At 43.9% G+C, this 18706-nt stretch overlaps 1 long non-coding RNA gene across 2 annotated transcripts in view; it reads right to left on the reverse strand.

Moving 5' to 3' along the window:
• Positions 1–357: 357 nt before the first annotated feature.
• Positions 358–18706, reverse strand: part of LOC142767443 (uncharacterized) — a 525683-nt gene continuing 507334 nt past the window's right edge. For both annotated transcript variants that reach the window (XR_012884876.1, XR_012884877.1), the window contains one exon: positions 358–516. This is a non-coding gene — a long non-coding RNA (uncharacterized LOC142767443). The remainder of the gene's footprint in view (positions 517–18706) is intronic.

Here is an 18706-nt window from a genome sequence, read left to right on the forward strand (position 1 = left end):
AGACTAAGCTCTGACAATGGTGGAAGTGGTGCCAAAAATGAACTCTCATTTGTGCTTTCGATTCTTTTCTTTTTTTCTTTGTTGTTTTCTTTTTATATACCTAGTCTGGAACACAACATATGTCTTCACTCATTATAAAGGGCAAAGCCACAAATTCTCATCGCCAGTTATTCTTCTACGTGGAAAATGCTGCAAGTGCAATGAGGGGCGCTTGCAGCGTTTTATCTTTCATTTATGGTGATTCCTTTACTGAAAGACATGAGTTTGGAGCGCTAATGCCACTTACACTACGCCGACAAAATGTCGACGGATTTGTTTGTATGTGCAAGACGTGGAAAGCCAAGGGAAAGAGAGAGAGAGAAAAAGAAACTTTTTATTTCAGGCATAGAAAAATGTCGGGTGGAGCTCTCAGTCCAAGGCTCCAACAGCCGCTGCTGCGTCCCACGCCCGCTGAGTCAGCGCCCGCTGGCCACTCGGGCTTTCATCACGCAGCATGGCCTCCCAGTCTTGGAAAGCCTAGGGAAAGCCAATAAAGTGTTCGGTCGGTGCTTTGAGTATTGGCGTGGAGAGGTACGGTAAAAAAAATGGCCCCTTATCTGCATGTTACACTGCAATTGTCGTCGAAAGACGATAGTGTTGCGTTTGGAGAGAGTGAACAAAACGTTTGTTTGATATTCTGAGCAAGAAAATTGGTGAATGGTATACTGGAGGCGCTGTGTTAGAGTGCCTCGAGCGTGCAGCGGAGGCGAACGAGCGCCTCAAGTCGCACCACAAGTGAGAAATGAGCGCTATCTGGCAGTTATCTTGGAAAACAAAGCGCGCTCGCTTTGCGTGCCCGTCTCGGAGGTGATAAGGTGTAGAACGCAAGGTGACGGGTAGGTGCCACCACCGCGTCATCTTAGCAAAGCGGTGGAAACGCTTGCCTTTTTGTGCAGGTGGTCGGCGCAACGTGATAAACGCTAAGGTACTTATAATTATTTATGTATGCCTTTTCTAGTAAGAGAGAGAGAGAATCATTTTAATGGGAAGCTAGAGATGTTTGCCTGGTTTTCAACTTGACAGGCTACTCCAGTTTCCGGGTGATGACAATGATATATACAATGATAAACACACAACACATACAGTTACATACACGCAAGACAGTCACATAACACGTAAAGTCACTCCCAGGCACAGCACTATTTACAACGTTTCGTTCAAGCATGTGGCCCGTAAGAATGTCAGTAGCGCTTTTGTAGAGTGTAACCCCCGAATGCAGAGATGCTACTTGGCTTGTACTTGACTCGTTCTTGACTCAAGACAGTTTTTCCGGTCGCCATAAATCGTTCTCGAACATGCGGACGACTTGACGGCGACTTGGCTCTGTCAAGGTCAGCACAAATTTCAAGTCATCTGCGTGGCTAGCTTGACAGCGGCTATATGCGCTATTCCAACTTGGCTACCTCTCGAATGGACGTCGCATGGAGGGCGGTCGCTTTCGAATTTGCTTGCCTCGCCATAAGCGTAGCATTTTCTGAGGCGCACTGCCTGCCGAAAGTCCCTCGACCCACTTTACGTGACCGAGGAAATCCGATGGAGTTGTACGTCGAGCTACAATTTCACGCTCAATACAGATTCACGAAGAACGCCGTGCGGCAGCTGCTGGCTATGTTGCCGCTCCGTAAATGGGAAGACAACCGAAGATAGCCTGTGCCTCCAGTGTTGCAAATATTGATGGCTCTCGGGTTTCACGGCACGGCAACATTCCAAACAATCCCCGGTAATCTCGTCCGCATTCCGTAGATGACAGCGTGCCGTGCAGTCGGAAAAGTTACGCTACACAACGCAAACCAGCTGTACGCGATGCCGGTGAGCTTTCCGCAGCCGGCGGCACTGTCTATAGTTATGCGGTACTTAAGTGGTGGAGTTCTCTGGCGTTACAGTTTGTGTCGAGAACACACACATGCGTATTATTAGCCCCGCTGGTGACGACGCCATAGTGTTCCACATCCGCGAAGGCTATTTTTGTTTTTCTAAAACACGACGACATTTTCGGTATCTTTCGTTACAAGGTTGACTCGGCGCGGTGTTTGTGTGCCTCGTCTATACTTTTATCCATTCTAGGGCGCTGTTTCTCACACAGAAAGACATCGCTTGCAGCACAACGCTACGACAAATTCTACACGCACAAATAAAGAGGTGCTCCTATCATATCACGGCTTTTCTGATTATGCACCTCGCCCTACATCATGCAGCGAGACATTGCTGCACCCCATGAGACAAAATTCTGCTAAGGGCAATGTGCTGAACCACGCTTTTTCTCTTGTTTGTTAAGCTCAACAAAAGAATATCAATCACTTTTGTTCCCAGAACTTGTTTTTTTATTTTATTTATTATATATAGCTACACCTAGCCCACTACAAGCATGTCCGCTGAACGGAAAGGCGAATACCGTAGACATCACGTTACCTTGTGAGCCAATACAGCACAACTACATGCCGTTGCGTTCGATTGAAAAAAGAAAGCGACAAAAGAACCCAGCGCGATGCTTGTTTTGCCTCCTTACAAGCAAGCGTGGAGAAACGTGCCGCATTTGGGTGGCCACTAAAACCAGCGTGCCACGGACGCTTTACAGAAGCAACACTGCGCATCAATGGGGCAGCAGGCACCACGTGCCACTCGTTAGCCGTAAAATGACAATAATGTGCTTGTGACACTTCGTTTTTATAGTTATTTTAAAATGTATGGTCTTTTTTCTCGCTGAACACGTGCCTTACGCGAACAACTTCATTAGGAACCTTGTTAGCAGGCGTGCAGCGTGTTTCTGCTTTGAAACTCGTTCTTGACTTCACCAAGCAAGAAAGCCTGAACGTTTATGAAACACAAAGGCTGACTTGACCGTTTTGAAGTCCGCTGCTTGCTTCACGCCGACTTACTCAAGTGAAGTCGAAAGCGTGAGCCTAGTAACATCTCTGCATTTGGGGGCAACGCACTGGAGGTGTTCTGCCATGGGCCTTGAATATTTTTCAACTCCAAGTTTGTGTACTGTTGTATTTTTAAGGCAAGCTTTGGAGACTGTCTCTCTGATGCGTATGTCGTATACTCACAGAAGACATGAGTGATGCAGCAAGGTGGCAAGTTGGGCTAGTTGGATTACATTCATACTTGAAAATTTTGTTGAAGCGCACTGACGACGAACGAACAGAAGAGGCCGACAAGGACAAACGCTGTCCTTGTCAGCCTCTTCTGGCCGTCCGTCTTCAGTGCGCTTCAACAAAATTTTCAAGTAAATGATTGATGTCTTCAATTGATGATTTCTAATAAGAGACACACACACAGAATATTGATGTGTCGTTATGGTGCCTCGGATATGCGCAATAATTGCTTTTTAATTGAAAATCGCACAGGTATGAACGCTGGACATTGAGCGATGTTGGTGGGCGCTGCGGATGGGATCGGCCGTTTGGAGTATCGTTTGGATGATCGTTTGGCCACTTTGGCACCGTTGAGAGTGTTATTTGGAACGAACGAGCAGACAAATGTACAGACAGACAGAGCAAATGTTTTGCGTCGAAGGTCCTCAAGAAATACTATCGTCTTTAAAATCTTTAAACGGCAACGATGAAGTGCCTCATGACTACGAGAAATACCAATATATGTTTAATACATGATGTCACTTTTCGACAGCGTGTCCTGAAAGCTGAAGTTAGAGCTTGCTCCCTGGACCATTGTACGCCTGATTAAGTGACGTAATACCTCACGCGGCTCACGATCAATCACCTTTTGTGTTTTGTGTTGCTGGAGTCTTCATTTGCGCAGTGTTCTCCCAGAAGCTGGAGCTCCTTGCTCGTCTCTTCGTACTTCTTGCGCATTAGAGGATGGTGGCTCAATCCCATTACCGTTGGCAGGAGAATACGACGGGTCCCTGTGAACGTGACCTAGCAAAGGGCAGTACTATATTTTTTTACTGATCACAGCACGTGATCGCAGCAGGGAGTCGCATGGATTCGACAACACATCATCATACGCTTTTCTGCTTCGCCAAGTTCTTAGCCGAGCACTTTCACAGCCACACAGTGCTGTTGCACTCGCACAATCTTTTTTTAATGAAACTAATAAGGCCGGTTGATGTATAAGGTACGAAACTCAAAATAATCATTATTTTATAAAACAATATTTCTGAATATTATCATTATATTATTATTATTATTATTATTATTATTATTATTATTATTATTATTATTATTATTGTTGTTGTTGTTGTTGTTGTTGTTGTTGTTGTTGTTGTTGTTGTTGTTGTTTTGTTGTTGTTGTTGTTGTTGCTGTAGTAATAGTAAGGGCACAGAATGCTACATGGTCGAGCATAACATGTGCAAATACTGTGCTATCGAACAACGCATGATGTTCGAATGTAGCCGTGAGAGCTTTGCTATTTATACCACATCACAATCACTGGAAAAATCACTAAGACCTTATTCTGCCCAAACGCATTGGAATAAAGTTATTGGGGGAAGTGATCTATGGGTCGGAAAATTATGGGGCCATACTAGTGCAAAAGTTCAGTACAGGGTTAAACTTCGAAGTGTGTGTACCGAGTCGAACTACGAAACGAAATCACTGAGTCAAGCTACAAAAGCACAAGCACTGCGCGAAACTACGAAACAATTCACGCAGTCAAAGCATTATAGGAAAGTAAGGAGTCAAACAATGGAGGGACACTGAAGTCAAACTACGGACAAAAAGTACGGTGTCACCTGCAGAGTAAAGCTACGTATTCAAACGACAAAAGGATATTACGGAACCAAGCTACGTAGGAAAAGTATTAAACCAATCCACTCAGAGAGAGTACTCATTACAACCGCGATAGGAAAGCGTGCTGTCGAACTACGGAGAGAAAGTGTGGAGCCAAAATACTGAAGGAAGTAGGGAGTCAAACTACGCAGGACAAGTTGGAAAGTCGGCAAACGCAGCAATACTCATTTGCTGCGGGTCTGTTTTCATAATCTCTTTCATGACATTTCTACTCACATTTAGAACAATGTAACGGAAAAACTTCAAATAATACCTTACACGCAGAAAGAGTGCGATGCCTCTTGATTCTGTGGCAGAACACCGAGTGACCTTGTAAAATACACGGTGTTTTTTTTTTAAGCATTACAGATTTTTTTCGTTAATATTAAAAAGCTATGATACGTAGGCACTTGTTCTCCTCGAAGCTAATTTCTAGGCCGAATAGAAAAAAGTTTCCGACTAGTTACAACACTGTGGAATAACTATTTGACAAAAATATTTTAATACTTGTTAATTATCAATATCAGGGCGATTGTTTATATGGCGAAGTTATTTACATTACGAATTATGGTGAGCCTAGTTTTTCAAAATTCAAAATATCACGCGTTGGTTCAAAGATCAATCGTCCAAATGTCAAACCGCGGTGCCGGAGAAACCGAAATAGCCGCACTGAATGCTCCGAAAAACTAACATTGTGCGTCTAAACTAAAGCACGCGGTGCGTTAGTTTCGGTTTCTCCACCACCTTGCTGTGGAAGTTCAATGATAGATCTCTGAAACTACGTATGATATTTTTCAATCTTTAAAGAATAGGCTCGCAAACCCTAATGTTCTTCCGCACGTTACAATCTCGTCATAATTGCGTAACAATTTTTGTCGACCTTGTGTTGTCATGACGGCTTGACGATGTCATCACACATAGTTAATTGTTTAACGGAGCGTGACTCCACTACGCACTGTGACGACAACAGACGCGGACAAGCTAAACACCGATGATGCTTCGCACCTAAATCATTCGGGGATCGCCGTGAATGCAGCCGTATACCATTTGCACTCCACCATTCCAGCTGCAAACGGCAGTGCCCTAAGCTTACACATTTTGTGGCAGAATACAACCGTGGGGTCTCAAAGGCCTTAATATACGTCGCAAGTAGAATCTTTTATTAAGAAAAACATATCTCGAAGTCCGTGCATTCGCTCATGACACTCAGAGACATCGTCGGTTTTGCACGGGCTCATTGCGAATAAGTTGTGCTTTTAATAAACTAAGGTGAGTCGAATTATAATTTTACTTTTACCGAAATCGTATGGGGTAATCTAGGTTTGAATATTTTCCCCACCTAATTCTCAGTGAGCGCGCTTGGTGGTAACAAAGAGAAATGATGACAATATGCTTAACCCACGAAACCAAGGTGTCCATATGTTTTGCAGTTATTTTGCGAAAGTCGTTACTTCTGATTTTCTTTAAACATCATCACTTTCTCTTTGCTAATACAGCGCAAGGCTATACGATTGTTATATGCTTCTTGAACTTAATCTTTAGTTTTAAATGCGTAAGCTCGTCTACGTATACCGAGCGAGATAAGTGTTCCTCCGCGCTTCTATATCTCGCGTAATATATTATTGTCGTTAACAAATAACCATAAAACAGAAATAGATTCTCATCACAAGTGCTTGGTTTCAACACAGTTCCTCAGGCTGTGAAGGCGAGTGTCCTCACCACTGTGGTGCAACCATACGTCTGGCCGTTAGGAAGACATCTAAATATTATGAGTTCGTTTTAACTGACACGCGAACAAAACGACAAAAGAGAACACTCTCTGTGGAGGCTTAGAGTAAGTATTTAGTGGAAGTGTATTAACAGCCCTCTCTGAAAAGTGCATGCGGACATACGAAGTTTTATAGAGCAGGCAAATTCCTACTTCGTGAAAATGTGAAGTCATACGCGCGTTTCGGTGGTCGTGGCATGCACCTGCCGTAAGACTGTTACAGACGCTGATGAACACTCAAAAGAGCATTTAAGGCAGTATGCTGTTTCTATATGGACACCAGTCAAAGGAAAGCTACGCCCCGCCGTGGTGGTCTAGTGACTAAAGTATTCAGCTGCTGCCCCGCAGGTCGCGGGAACGAATCCTGGTTGCGTCGGCTGCATTTCAGATGAAGGCGGAAACGATCCAGGTCCATTGGCTCAGAATTGGGTGCACATTAAGGAAACCCAGTTTGTCGAAATTTCTGGAGCCCTTCACCACAGCGTCTCTCATAATCAAATGGTGGTTTTGGGACGTTAAACCCCACATACCAATCATTCAAAGGAAAGCTACCTCTTACAACATAACTGCAAGTGTTCGTGTCACTTATTATTGAACTACTGAAGGACAGTGTGTGTGAAATTATTCAAATGTGTTTTTTTACAAAATGTTGGGTATTATAACAAACCTCGTAACCTTTTCCGCAGCAAACTTGAAGTAGCGAGGATCGCAGATACATATATATATATATATATATATATATATATATATATATATATATATATATATATATATATATATATATATATATATATATATATATATATATATATATATATATATTGTCACAGGTAATTGGCATGAGCCATCAACTGTAGGGGGGATCCCTTGGAAGTGAAGAAAGAAGAGGGCTTTTGCGTCCTGGTCTGAGGGCAAGCAAGACGTCGTTGGTTTGACTCGCCTAGTTGTTAGTTGAAGTTGCCATTTCGTCTTGAGAGAGGGGACCGTACTCGGGAGATAGTGCTCGCAGGCGGCGACTGCTTCGTGCCGTGGGAGCTGCAGCTGTCTCCAAGTAGCTTGGTGTGTCGGCTGAAAATCTGCAGCCAAGGCGCATTTACCCAGCACCTCCACCAGTGCCACGAACGTAATAACAGAGAGCGACGAAACGACGGAAAGCATCGAGCCGATGCTTTTCGAGGAGAGGGAGTAATGTCACAGGTAATGGGCATGGGCCATCAACTGTAGGGGGGATCCCTTGGAAGGGAATAAAGAAGAGGGCTTTTGCGTCCTGGTCTGAGGGCAAGCAAGACGTCGTTTCGTCGCTCTCTGTTATTACGTTCGTGGCAATATATATATATATATATATATATATATATATATATATATATATATATATATATATATATATATATATATATATATATATATAAGGCTATGAGTCTTCAGACGACGATAATAGATGTGGCGCAAGAAAAACAGAAAACAGTCCACTGCGCCACATGGCAGTACTAAACAATGCAAGCACATGGACACCAATAATGTAGGCGTATAACGCTGTGCGTAAATACAAAGTCCAGGCGTATAACAGCATTAAGATAGGGCATAAATATAATTCAAAGAGACAGGTAAAAACTAAACATAAAGTGACACACAACTTCATATCCACGTAAAAGGGAAAACACGAAGTGATCGTTATTTCACAATGTAAAAAGTATTGATTCCATTTTTGTTTGCAGCGTTTACTGTACATTTACTTACCAAACACTTCCGCTACGAACGTGGGAGATTCTATACGACTAGCACGCACGCACAACGTACATCAGCTGTAAACTACCGCGCACGTGGCAGCTCGGATACGTAAGCTCGAGCAAAGGCTTACGTCTGGCGGCAGCTCGTGTTCATTTACCGCGGGCCAAATATGTCGAGGGCGTGGTACGTTGTCTCGGGATGTTGCATAAATCGGGCGCGCAAATAGCACGCCCGCTCTTGCTTACCACCTTTGTAAGCGTATATTCGTGTATTTAACTCTTTTACGGTAAGGGCATCCACATATTATCACCTGTCATAGCTCCAAATAACATGAGTCTGTAAATAGTTAAGTGTTGATTGATAGCTGGGGTTTAACGTCCCAAAACCACCATATGATTATGAGAGGCGTCGTAGTGGAGGGCTCCGGAAATTTCGACCACCTGGGGTTCTTTAACGTGCACCCAAATCTGAGCACATGGGTCTACAACATTTCAGCCTCCATTGGAATTGCAGCCGCCGCCGCCGGGATTTGATCCCGCGACCTGCGGGTCAGCAGCCGAGTACCTTAGCCACTAGACCACCGTGGCGGGGCAAATAGTTAAGAAGCGACGGACCTTAAGCTCTCAGCCTGTCGTTGTGTTATGGCGTCGTCTTGATTTATTATACATGGGTATGCGCCATGAAAGTTGGGTATCACTAGTCGCTCGTAGTACGTACCAGGACTTAATAGCGTTCATAGCACAATTTGGTCAAATTCTGTCCCCAAATTCGTTTCGAATGCAGAGACTTCTCCTGCGGCAAAGCACGCTTCGGTGCATGCACTAGTGCGTAAACCGAAAACAAGTTGGGCCAAAATCAGTGCTAATGGGTAGTGAGAGACTGAAGAAGAAGTAAAAGAACCTTTGGTAAGCTGCATTTCGGCGCAGTTCTTAGACGACGTTGGTGAGGCTGAAACTCGCTTCACTACATTGCCGTTTTGCGGCTTGGCTCCGCTAGCACCTCATGAAAGAAACCTCTCTCAAGAAGCTATAGCTACAGTGTCTAGAAATATACTTATATACAGTATATTTCTAGACACTGTAGTATGGCGAATCACCTCGGTGGTACCTCTTTTCTTTTCTTTTACTTCTTCTTCTGCCTTTTATTGGTAATTAGCAACGATCTTGCTGCAATAAGCACCAGCGCACACTCCATGGTTCGCCCCTTTCCACGATTTACGTTTCTGGAGTTGCAACACCAATTATTACATGCTTAGTTCTTTGCAGTTTTTTTTTTCAGTAGACTATTGCTGACACTACTTAATTGGCACTAAACTGGAGATCTGAATTTTTTAGGGGCGCGGGGATTTGGAAGGTGGAGTAAGCTCGTAAACGATGTTGACACTATAAGGGCAAATAGTACACGAGATTAACGATAACACACATAAATCAAACAACGAAAGATGACATTTGCGGCAAGTGCATTTTTGTTGTACTTTTCTTAATCTCATCGTCTTGGTTCCTTCTCACGTAGACGTGAGTATAGGGAATCCGTCTCGTTTTTGTTTGCATGTTGTTCTTACTTTTTTAGCCGTCATCGAACTGCCACGCTTCAATAGATTCTGCTCAAGAATCATTCCACTTGATTCAATTGATCAGTACCACCGGTGAAGCGGGCTTCCGTACATTTACGGACACCTGATTAGACAGTTATAGTTTAGCGTTTGCGTGATAGCGTAGGTTAAGGGAATGACGCTACAGTGCAGCAAACGTTCGTTGTGGGCAGCGTCTTATAGTTTAGCGAATTGCGCTTACGTGGTTTACGTGCCCCCAAGTGGGATGGTGGCGCCACCTATTAGATGGTTACTAGGTTAAACAGTGCAAATGAAAATAAAACGAGAATGTTTGCCTATGCCACCACGCGAAGCATCATTAGAAGTTTATTTTTTGTGATAATAAAAGTAAATAAATATGAACCACGTACAAAACGCGAGAACATCTACGTTGCCGATTTGTTTACATTGATCTTGTAGTTAGGCCTAGGCGCGTTCGAAATGGGAAGCTATCTCAAAAACTACGCCAACTTATCCGTAATACTCAGCCATCGAAGCTAACTGAAGGCAAGCGAAGCCACTTTGAACAGTCGTTTGCTGCGAACAAGGTGAGTCTTTCAACAACTACGCCAAAATCAGTTCGAAGCGGGCGTTCGAGAGCGCCGCCATGTTTACGTACACTACGTGCACCTACGCAACCTTAAATCTGAAAAATACCGCGCGTACGGTAAGCGGTACGCGTAACGTACGTATCTGCGCATGCGCACTTCGATTCCGGTATCACGGTAGCCCGGTATCACGGTAAGCCCGGTATACTATAACTCTCGCGTCAAACGCTTCGGTCCCCGAGTAAGCAAGCCCAGTCAATGCGTGCTTTTGCAGCATCAATGATAAAATCGCATTTCGACACTTTCGGTCGGGTTGTCTTTTGCTCTCTTTTTATATTTTACACTGCAGAGACGCCCTTATATACGCATTAGAGAACGACCATATCAAATGTCATCCTAGTTGCGAAGCACAGTTTCCTTGCAATCAAAAGAGTCATCAAGACACATTCTGCAGCGCAGATGGGCTTATCTGTCTTGAGAACTACTCAAATTTTTAAAAGAGATTACACATAGATGGCTGTGTCATTGATGGAGCTCAGTGGGCATTCACGGAAGAATACATATATAAAGACTTGTAACTCGCAGCCTTTCAGTTGTTTTTGCTGTGTCTTAATAAAAGGCATACTCGCTGTGGCAACTGCTCCGTCCATGTAAAAAACAAAAGCAATTTTGGATCATCAAAGGCCAGCTCATATGTACATTGTGACGTGGTTATGATGTCAGGCTCAGCAACAATTTTTTTTTCTTTTAGCAGGGGCAAGGGGTTCTAAGCATACTTTATTATGCTCGTGTGTGCGTTTGTGTGTGTGCGTCTGTATATACGCAAGCAAAATAAAAAAAATCACAGCATATTCACAGAGTGAATAATGATGAGCGGGGCGAAGCACCCGTCAGCCCATCCGTGCTTCCATCCGTCAGTTCGTTCTTGCTTCTGTCCGCCCGCGCGACCATGTGTGCATACACCCATGCCTTCGTCCGTCTGTCCATGCGTCCGTCTGTGGGTCTGTTCATCCATCTGTCTGTTTGTATGTCTGTTCGTGCGTCCATCCGTTCGTACGTCCACGCGCCTATTCATCCGTCCATCCGTGTGCTGGTCTGTCTGTTCGTCCGTCCGTGTGTCTCTCTAGTGAACACTCTAAGTACCGCCATCTCGCATCCCCTGTGGCACATACCCGCTCTAGAGCGGGTATGTGCCGCCGTTGGTACGTACTACTACATACATACAACGGATGAACAGACCCACGTCTTAAGGAGCTTCGGCCCTGAAACGTTTGGGGTGAGAGGGGCTCACTTTCTAGCTTGGCACGTGGCCTCGATGATGTTGCACACAAGTCCGTCAGTTAACGACACAAGGTCTAACAGGTAACAAGATAGGCCCACTGTACTAGAAATACAATGTAAAAGAACTTGTTGTTGGGCTAGTGGGTATAACATTTCAATTTTTTTTTGAATAGCTATAACAACTAGCCAAACAACAAGTTCTTTTACAATACATATTTTGTTTAGTTTGAACCCGAGTGAGCCCAGCCGAAAAAAATTTGCTAGGAGTGAGTCTGAGTGAGTCCGGCTCAGGAAAATTTTGATGAGTCCAAAACGCAATATATTTTTTTGAGTGAGTCTGGTTGAGCTCCACATTTTTTCGCCCACCTTAGGATTGCTGTCTACCCATCTTCAGCCTTACTATCATCCTTATTTGAAATCACGTTTGCACTTGCAGCTACCCACACGTATTTTAAAGCGGCATCGTTCATACACCATTTCAATATGGATTGAGCAGAGGTGTAAATTACGTTGCGTGGTGCTTTCACTTCCACCCGGCAGCTTTTCTGAAAAATTGTCTTGATAAATGCCTCTTATGTTTTCACATCTTTCACAAAAAAGTGTCCTTACTGGTTCGCGACCACTCATAATTCGTATTCGAAGGTACTATATCAAAAGTTTTCAAGACAGGCCCCGATAACGTGAGATAATGGTGTGAAATAGCATTGACGCCAAATTCGAAAAAAGGCCCCACAACGGTTGTCTTGCGGTTAAGGTACTCGGCTGCTGACCCGCAGGTCACGGGATTGAGTCCTGGCTGCAGCGGCTGCATTTCCGATGGAGGCGCAAATGTTGTAGGCCCGTGTGCTCAGATTTGGGTGCACGTTAAAGAACCCCAGGTGGTTGAAATTTCTGGAGCCCTCCGCTACAGCGTCTCTCATAATCATATGGTGGTTTTGGGACGGTAAACCCCACTTATCTATCTATCTAAAGTCGAAAAAAAAAGTAATTCTAGGCCTAACTCATGATTCGTCTCACTCGAACTCACTTCGACTCAGATAGAGTCGTGACGCTGAGTTCAAGTGAGTACAGGTGAGTAATACTTAAGTGTGTTTGAGTCCTATATAGAGAGTCTCGTCGAGGAAGATTTACGTGAGGTAGAGTGCGAGTGAGTTTGTCTGAGAAAAAGTTTGTTGAGTCTAAGTCCGAGTGAGCCCGAAGCGCAAACGATACTTCATGAGTGAGAGTCTGTGAGCTTTACAACTTTGGCCGACCTATTGTGTGGGGTCATGTCTTTGCTTTTGGAACAAATCGTCTTCTTACGTACGACAGTATTTGAATACATTTTAGGTAGTATACTGCTGCGCGTACTCAATTCGCTGAAGGCATTTCCACATTCTACGTGTCATTCAGCATGCTGCTTTCTTGGAGCCCCGTGAAAAGTATGTTTTCTTTCCTCAAGATGGAGGCAACCAAACATTAACCTGCAATGCAATCCTATAGAGTGATATTTTGGGCCGTTTCTGGAAAAACAAAATGTCAATGACTCCAAAATAGATAAAGAGTTACATCGGAATAAAGATAAGTTAACTACACAAAGAAATTTTTGTACTAGGACAGTATTTTTGCGGCTATACTTTATTGGTTTCCTTTAAACAATGGTATATTTATTTAGCACATTTGCGCAGAGCTTATAGGTGCTGTCTGAAACGATTTAAACGCAGATTTGGCGGAGAAATATATGGAGTCGTTGAAAAAGGACAGAAAAAGTTTCAGTGGAATATTTCGCGAGAACTGCCGGCTGTGTTATCAGCGATGAGCGACGAATCGAGGGCAACGTTGGACCAGTTTACCACTAGGGAGCCATTGTTTACGGAAGAGTGGCGAACAATAGGTTAACGACAGCGTAATATAAAAGTTAGTAGCGCACACAACAACATTCATTCTGGGTGTCTAAACCACCCACGGCACGCCGTAGTGTATTGTTTCAGAGCTATTGATTTGTACAGAGAGCTGAATGTGACAGTGCGCTCGAGACTACCTTATTGTGAGGGTGCAGATGACCGGAATAGACAGCGCCGTCACGTGTTCCAGTTAACCATGATTCCTGAAATAACGCTTGATTGCAGTATTTCAACACCACTGGTGAGGAAGCCGATACGGGGTCTCTGGGTAATTTCGGCATCGTTAGGGTTAAAGCTCCAACTGTTGGTTCATGATTACAACAGAAAGAAAGCGCGAAGTTTTGACACAACAAATTCTTCTTTCGTTCCGTGAAAATTTCTCATTGTTTTTCTGTTGTAAGCGGAGCCAATGTTTATTATTATACCGATGCAATCAATGGCAACTCCACCGTATGCACGTTGCGCAGTGTAAGTCACGCTATTGTTATGTTCTTCTAATTCGCTTTATCAAGCAAGAATAATTAACGAACTTCTCAGCAAGAAAACTGGGTGAGAAATTCCAGTTATAAAGTTGAACACATACAATTTAACTGTGAAGTTTTCTAAAGCACCCTTAACTAAGTATTAGCGCTTTTTTTCCCTCCTTCAACTGCCCGCAACAAAATCATAGTTTAGCCGCAAAGGCGACGCAATGAATGCTTTTGCAACCCTTTGGATTGTTGTATGAGGACTAACAGTTAACTCTTTCGAATCCAATCTAGCGTAACTCACCAATACACTGTTTCAAGAGAGCACGGCCAATTTAGGAGCTGAACTGGTTTTCATGCTACTAGTTCGCTGAACTTAAATCGTTGATAGCTCAGACAGTGTATGCAGACTCTTCTTCTCGAGTGTGCCGAGATAGTCCGTGCGCCACCACTAGCGACCACGCCCTTTCGAGCTAAGTTCACAGTTTCTGCCCGAGAGATGCAGTCCCTTCCCTTCCCCTGCACTCCTTGGCCTGGCGAAGTACGGTCGGGGATTGAGTAGTCAATGAATGCAAGCGACGCACGCGAGAAGCTGGCATTGTCTGCAACCTTCGAGCGAGATGGATGGCCGCCTCATTTTATCATCACTTCAAGTGCATTCGTGCGCAGCGTCAGCGTGCTTTTAGTCGCGAATGTGAGCATAATATGTGAGGAGTGATGTTATCAATTTGGTCTTTATTTGTGGCATGACGGCGATGGAGGCGGCAGCAATCCGACGAGGGTGTCCCTGTAACTGGTATTTATAGAAATCTACATCGCGTGACGCTACGTAACAGCCAAGCTAGTGGGCAACTACTACCTAGTCCATGATCGGCTGGGCTTTCACCTTCGCATAGACCTCTTTATCGCCCTTTCGTATGTTATACCATACAGGGATACGCTTCTTTTCTTCGTATTTTTGTGTATATATCTTTTTCTATCTGTTTCTGTTTGTGCCAGCTCCGGATGGTTTTGAATCAACTTGACCCCGGACCATTTTGTGTGCAGAAGATACTAGGACCTTGGGCGTCTGCCTCAGTTGCGCAGAAAGCAACTAAAGCACTGCTAGTTTACCTAAAGTCAACAAACCTGAGCGACCGCCTGTAGACTGTGTGTGCTCCCCGAGTGTGCTCGTGATTGTGTGTACCTTCTTATCTCTCTGCAACCTCTTTTCTCCCCTTTATCCCTTCCCCAGTGCAGGGTAGCAAACCGGATGTGCGTCTGGTTAACCTCCCTGCCTTTCCTTGCACCTTTATTTCTCTCTCTTTCTGTTTGTGATATATCTCTTTTTGCGTATTTCTATCTTTTTTCTCTTCGCTTGCTTAGCATGGGCACATGCCTCAGCAGGCATTTCAGCCATTTTTTCGGACTGTCAACATCGCAGTGATTCTAGACCAATGCTCCAGAAATGCACATTTTTTGCAGGTAAAGCATCGAGGATTGCCTGAAGAGGAATACTATTGCAGGATGAAAGTGTGGTCCTACAACAAGCCGAGACGTTTAAGAAAGCCCATGAGACGGTGGTGAAGGTCGTCTTCCCATTCCTACATCAAATTGGTCCGTGACCCTCCCCCTAAAAGATGGGGTTTGAATTTCTTCAGGACCTCAATGAAAAGAGACACCTTTGCCACAAAGACGAAGCAATGAACGCGATAGCAACAAATTGGAAGGTCACGCGCAGAATTGCAAGCACATCAAAACGTGCCCCACGTTTCTCACGCACAAATGACGCACAGAAAGCACTCATAGGTACAGATGAACGCGAATAAGTGTCTCAGTTGTTACTACGCCGTGTCTAAAAAGCGCGTCCTTTTCGCAAACGGAGGCTGTGCAACGATTTCAGTGACCTTTTTGCGCTCCATAACAACAACAGAATTGTTCCAAGCCTAACGCCAGTGAAGACGTATGATCCTCCCCACCGGGAAACAAGGGCGCACGAGAAATCGTCCACTCACCTCCTCTCGGTGGGCCAAAGTACGCGTGAGAAATGAGAGCCTCCACGCGCTCATTGCGCCATTTTGCTGATAATGCTGAAAACACGATAGTTCCCCCCTGAGATGGCCGCCAACAGTGGTAAGTGGTAGGTATAAATAGCTTGCCGTTTAAACGTTGAAGAAGGTACCCCTCGGTGGCTCAGTGGTTAACGTCTCGGATTCACGATGCGGAGGTCGAAATTGCGATATATATGTACGTATACATATACGGTACATGACATTGACGCCGACACCGTCGCCGGCGGCGAGATCCAGCCGAGAATGTCCATATAATTGCTATCGCAATAATAAAGTTTCAGGGGCGAAGCATTTTAAGGCCGAGGCTTCTCCGCCCACGTCCATGGTGTCAATCACACGGAGATGCGTGGATGTGAGACACACGCACACACAAACACACAGACACACAAAGATTTAACAAGACTCAAATATCAATCTTTGTTGTGAAAGAACAATATAGAACACCTAGAAGACAAGCCCTGTATACTTTTAAGTGATTGCAACGTGCATATTACTGGCATTAGGACCTTTATTAGTCGTGTACTCTCCATGTCCGCAGCTTTTGTGCATATAAAACAGTTGCCAAAGTCGAGAGATATGAGTGTATGTGAATAAAGAAAGGTTTACAATACACGAACAACAATCATAATTGTGACGGAACAATTTAAAACACCTACCACTACAAACCCTTTACGCTATTGTCAGACCCTTAAATGTACACATTACAGACCTTTAGACCCTCCTCTATCGTTCACTGTTTATGTCACTCTAGGTCACTCAATTTTCATAGACATGAGGAAACGCTCAGATAACGTAAGTTTGATCAACCATACGATACCCCGAGCGTCGCCCACTTGTCAAGATTCACTTTGTCGAGATGAGTGCGTTTTTTTATCTATTCATCTTCCCTTTTTTTCTTCCTTTTTCTCTTCCTCTTTCTTTCTTTGTATATGTAGATCTCTCTGCACTCATTCCCCTCCACACATTTCCATTCTCTTCAATCTCGCCCCCGCATTCCACCCTTGTACAATACAATACTGTACTGTGATATACTATAATTTACTGTACTATAATATACAAGCCACATTCAGGAGCCGCATTTTCGATGAAAGCGAAAATGCTTGAAGCCCATGTACTTAGACTTAGGTGAACGCAAGAGAACCTCAGGTTGTCGAAATTTGCGGAGCCCTCCACTGGGCCGTCTCTCATAATCATATCTTGGTTTTGGGGCGACAAACCCCACCAATTATTATTTTACTATACTGTAAAGAACACGCTACGCTCTGCAAACGTGCTTAAATAGCCGAGTACTTAGACCACAGCCTTTGAATCGTGAGGGATATTCGTTCGAATATCGCCTCGCTGATTACTTTAGCAAAAGTTTCTCTTTTGTTACCTATCGTTTTTCTTTCTTTATTGATTTATTTTACTCGGCACTACTTTTCTATCCCAAAAGATTGATGGCATTTTTACCAGTACGATGGAAGCACGTGTTCTGAGAGTAAAGCAGAAGTTCTTGATGGTGAGAAGTTCTTGATGGTGATGGAAGAAGCAGTTGTTCTTGATGGTGAGAATTTTTCATCAATGACACACGTCAAACCTCAGCCCTAACAAGATCTGCTCTAAAAACACGACATGCCCACTTGTAAACTCTGATTTCAGTAAATTGGTTAGCTGGGACACCCCGATTATGTAAAACTACAAGAGGCGTGGATGTTATTTATTCCTTTTTTTACGTGGGAGAGGCCCGCGATCATGCCCTTATAAATTGGGGGGGGGGGGGAATCCTTCAGGACCCCAATAAAAATTTCGATCTATCCATCTGTTTAGCATGTCACCAATTTACAATATATTTCACGGCGCAGTTTTCAACTGTAGATGGCAGTAGTTTTCAACTGTTCTCATTGAAAAAATAATTAGACTGTCCAAGTTGGGTGGCACTCTAGTTTTGTAAGCTCGTGGTACAAATATACTGCACTTTCAATAAGAGATTTCGATCCCATAAGTGCGCTTTTTTGGGCGAGCGGGAACAAAAGTTTTCACTTTTTCGAAGAGGACGCTCACTTTTTCGAAGAGGAAGGGAGAAATTTAGAAAACTGAATCCTTTGGTAATTTTAAAGTCACGTCACATGCAGTGGCATGGTAAGATAATTTTCTCGTAATAATCTTTATAATAAACAATGAACTATGGTATTGCTACCGCAAGTAAAGGACATGTGGAGGCTGCATGCAACATGCACGAATGAAAACGTAACTATTAGCAATATTACGAACGGAACATCATTTTCTCAAGCACTTGAGGTATGGTAACGAACGAATGGCGAAACCTAATAACTGTGTTTAGATTTGGGCGCCTTCAACAACAAAAAGTCACAGCTTTGTCCCAAAGGCAAAGAAACGAACGTGTTAGCAACAAATTGAAAGGTCACGCGCAGAATGGAAAGTCGATCGAAACGTGCCCCGCGTTTCTGCCGCACAAACGACGCACGAAGCGTACAAAGAGGTACAGATGCATGCGAATAAGCGTTTTAGTTGTTACTTTGCTGTGTCTTAAAAGCGCGGTTTTCACAGACGGAAACAGCAATGATTGTAGTGACCTTTGTGTGCCCAGTAACTAGAACAGAATTGTTCCAGGTACAG

The sequence above is a fragment of the Rhipicephalus microplus genome, chromosome 7 (genome assembly GCF_043290135.1).
Source record: "Rhipicephalus microplus isolate Deutch F79 chromosome 7, USDA_Rmic, whole genome shotgun sequence".
NCBI lineage: Eukaryota > Metazoa > Arthropoda > Arachnida > Ixodida > Ixodidae > Rhipicephalus > Rhipicephalus microplus.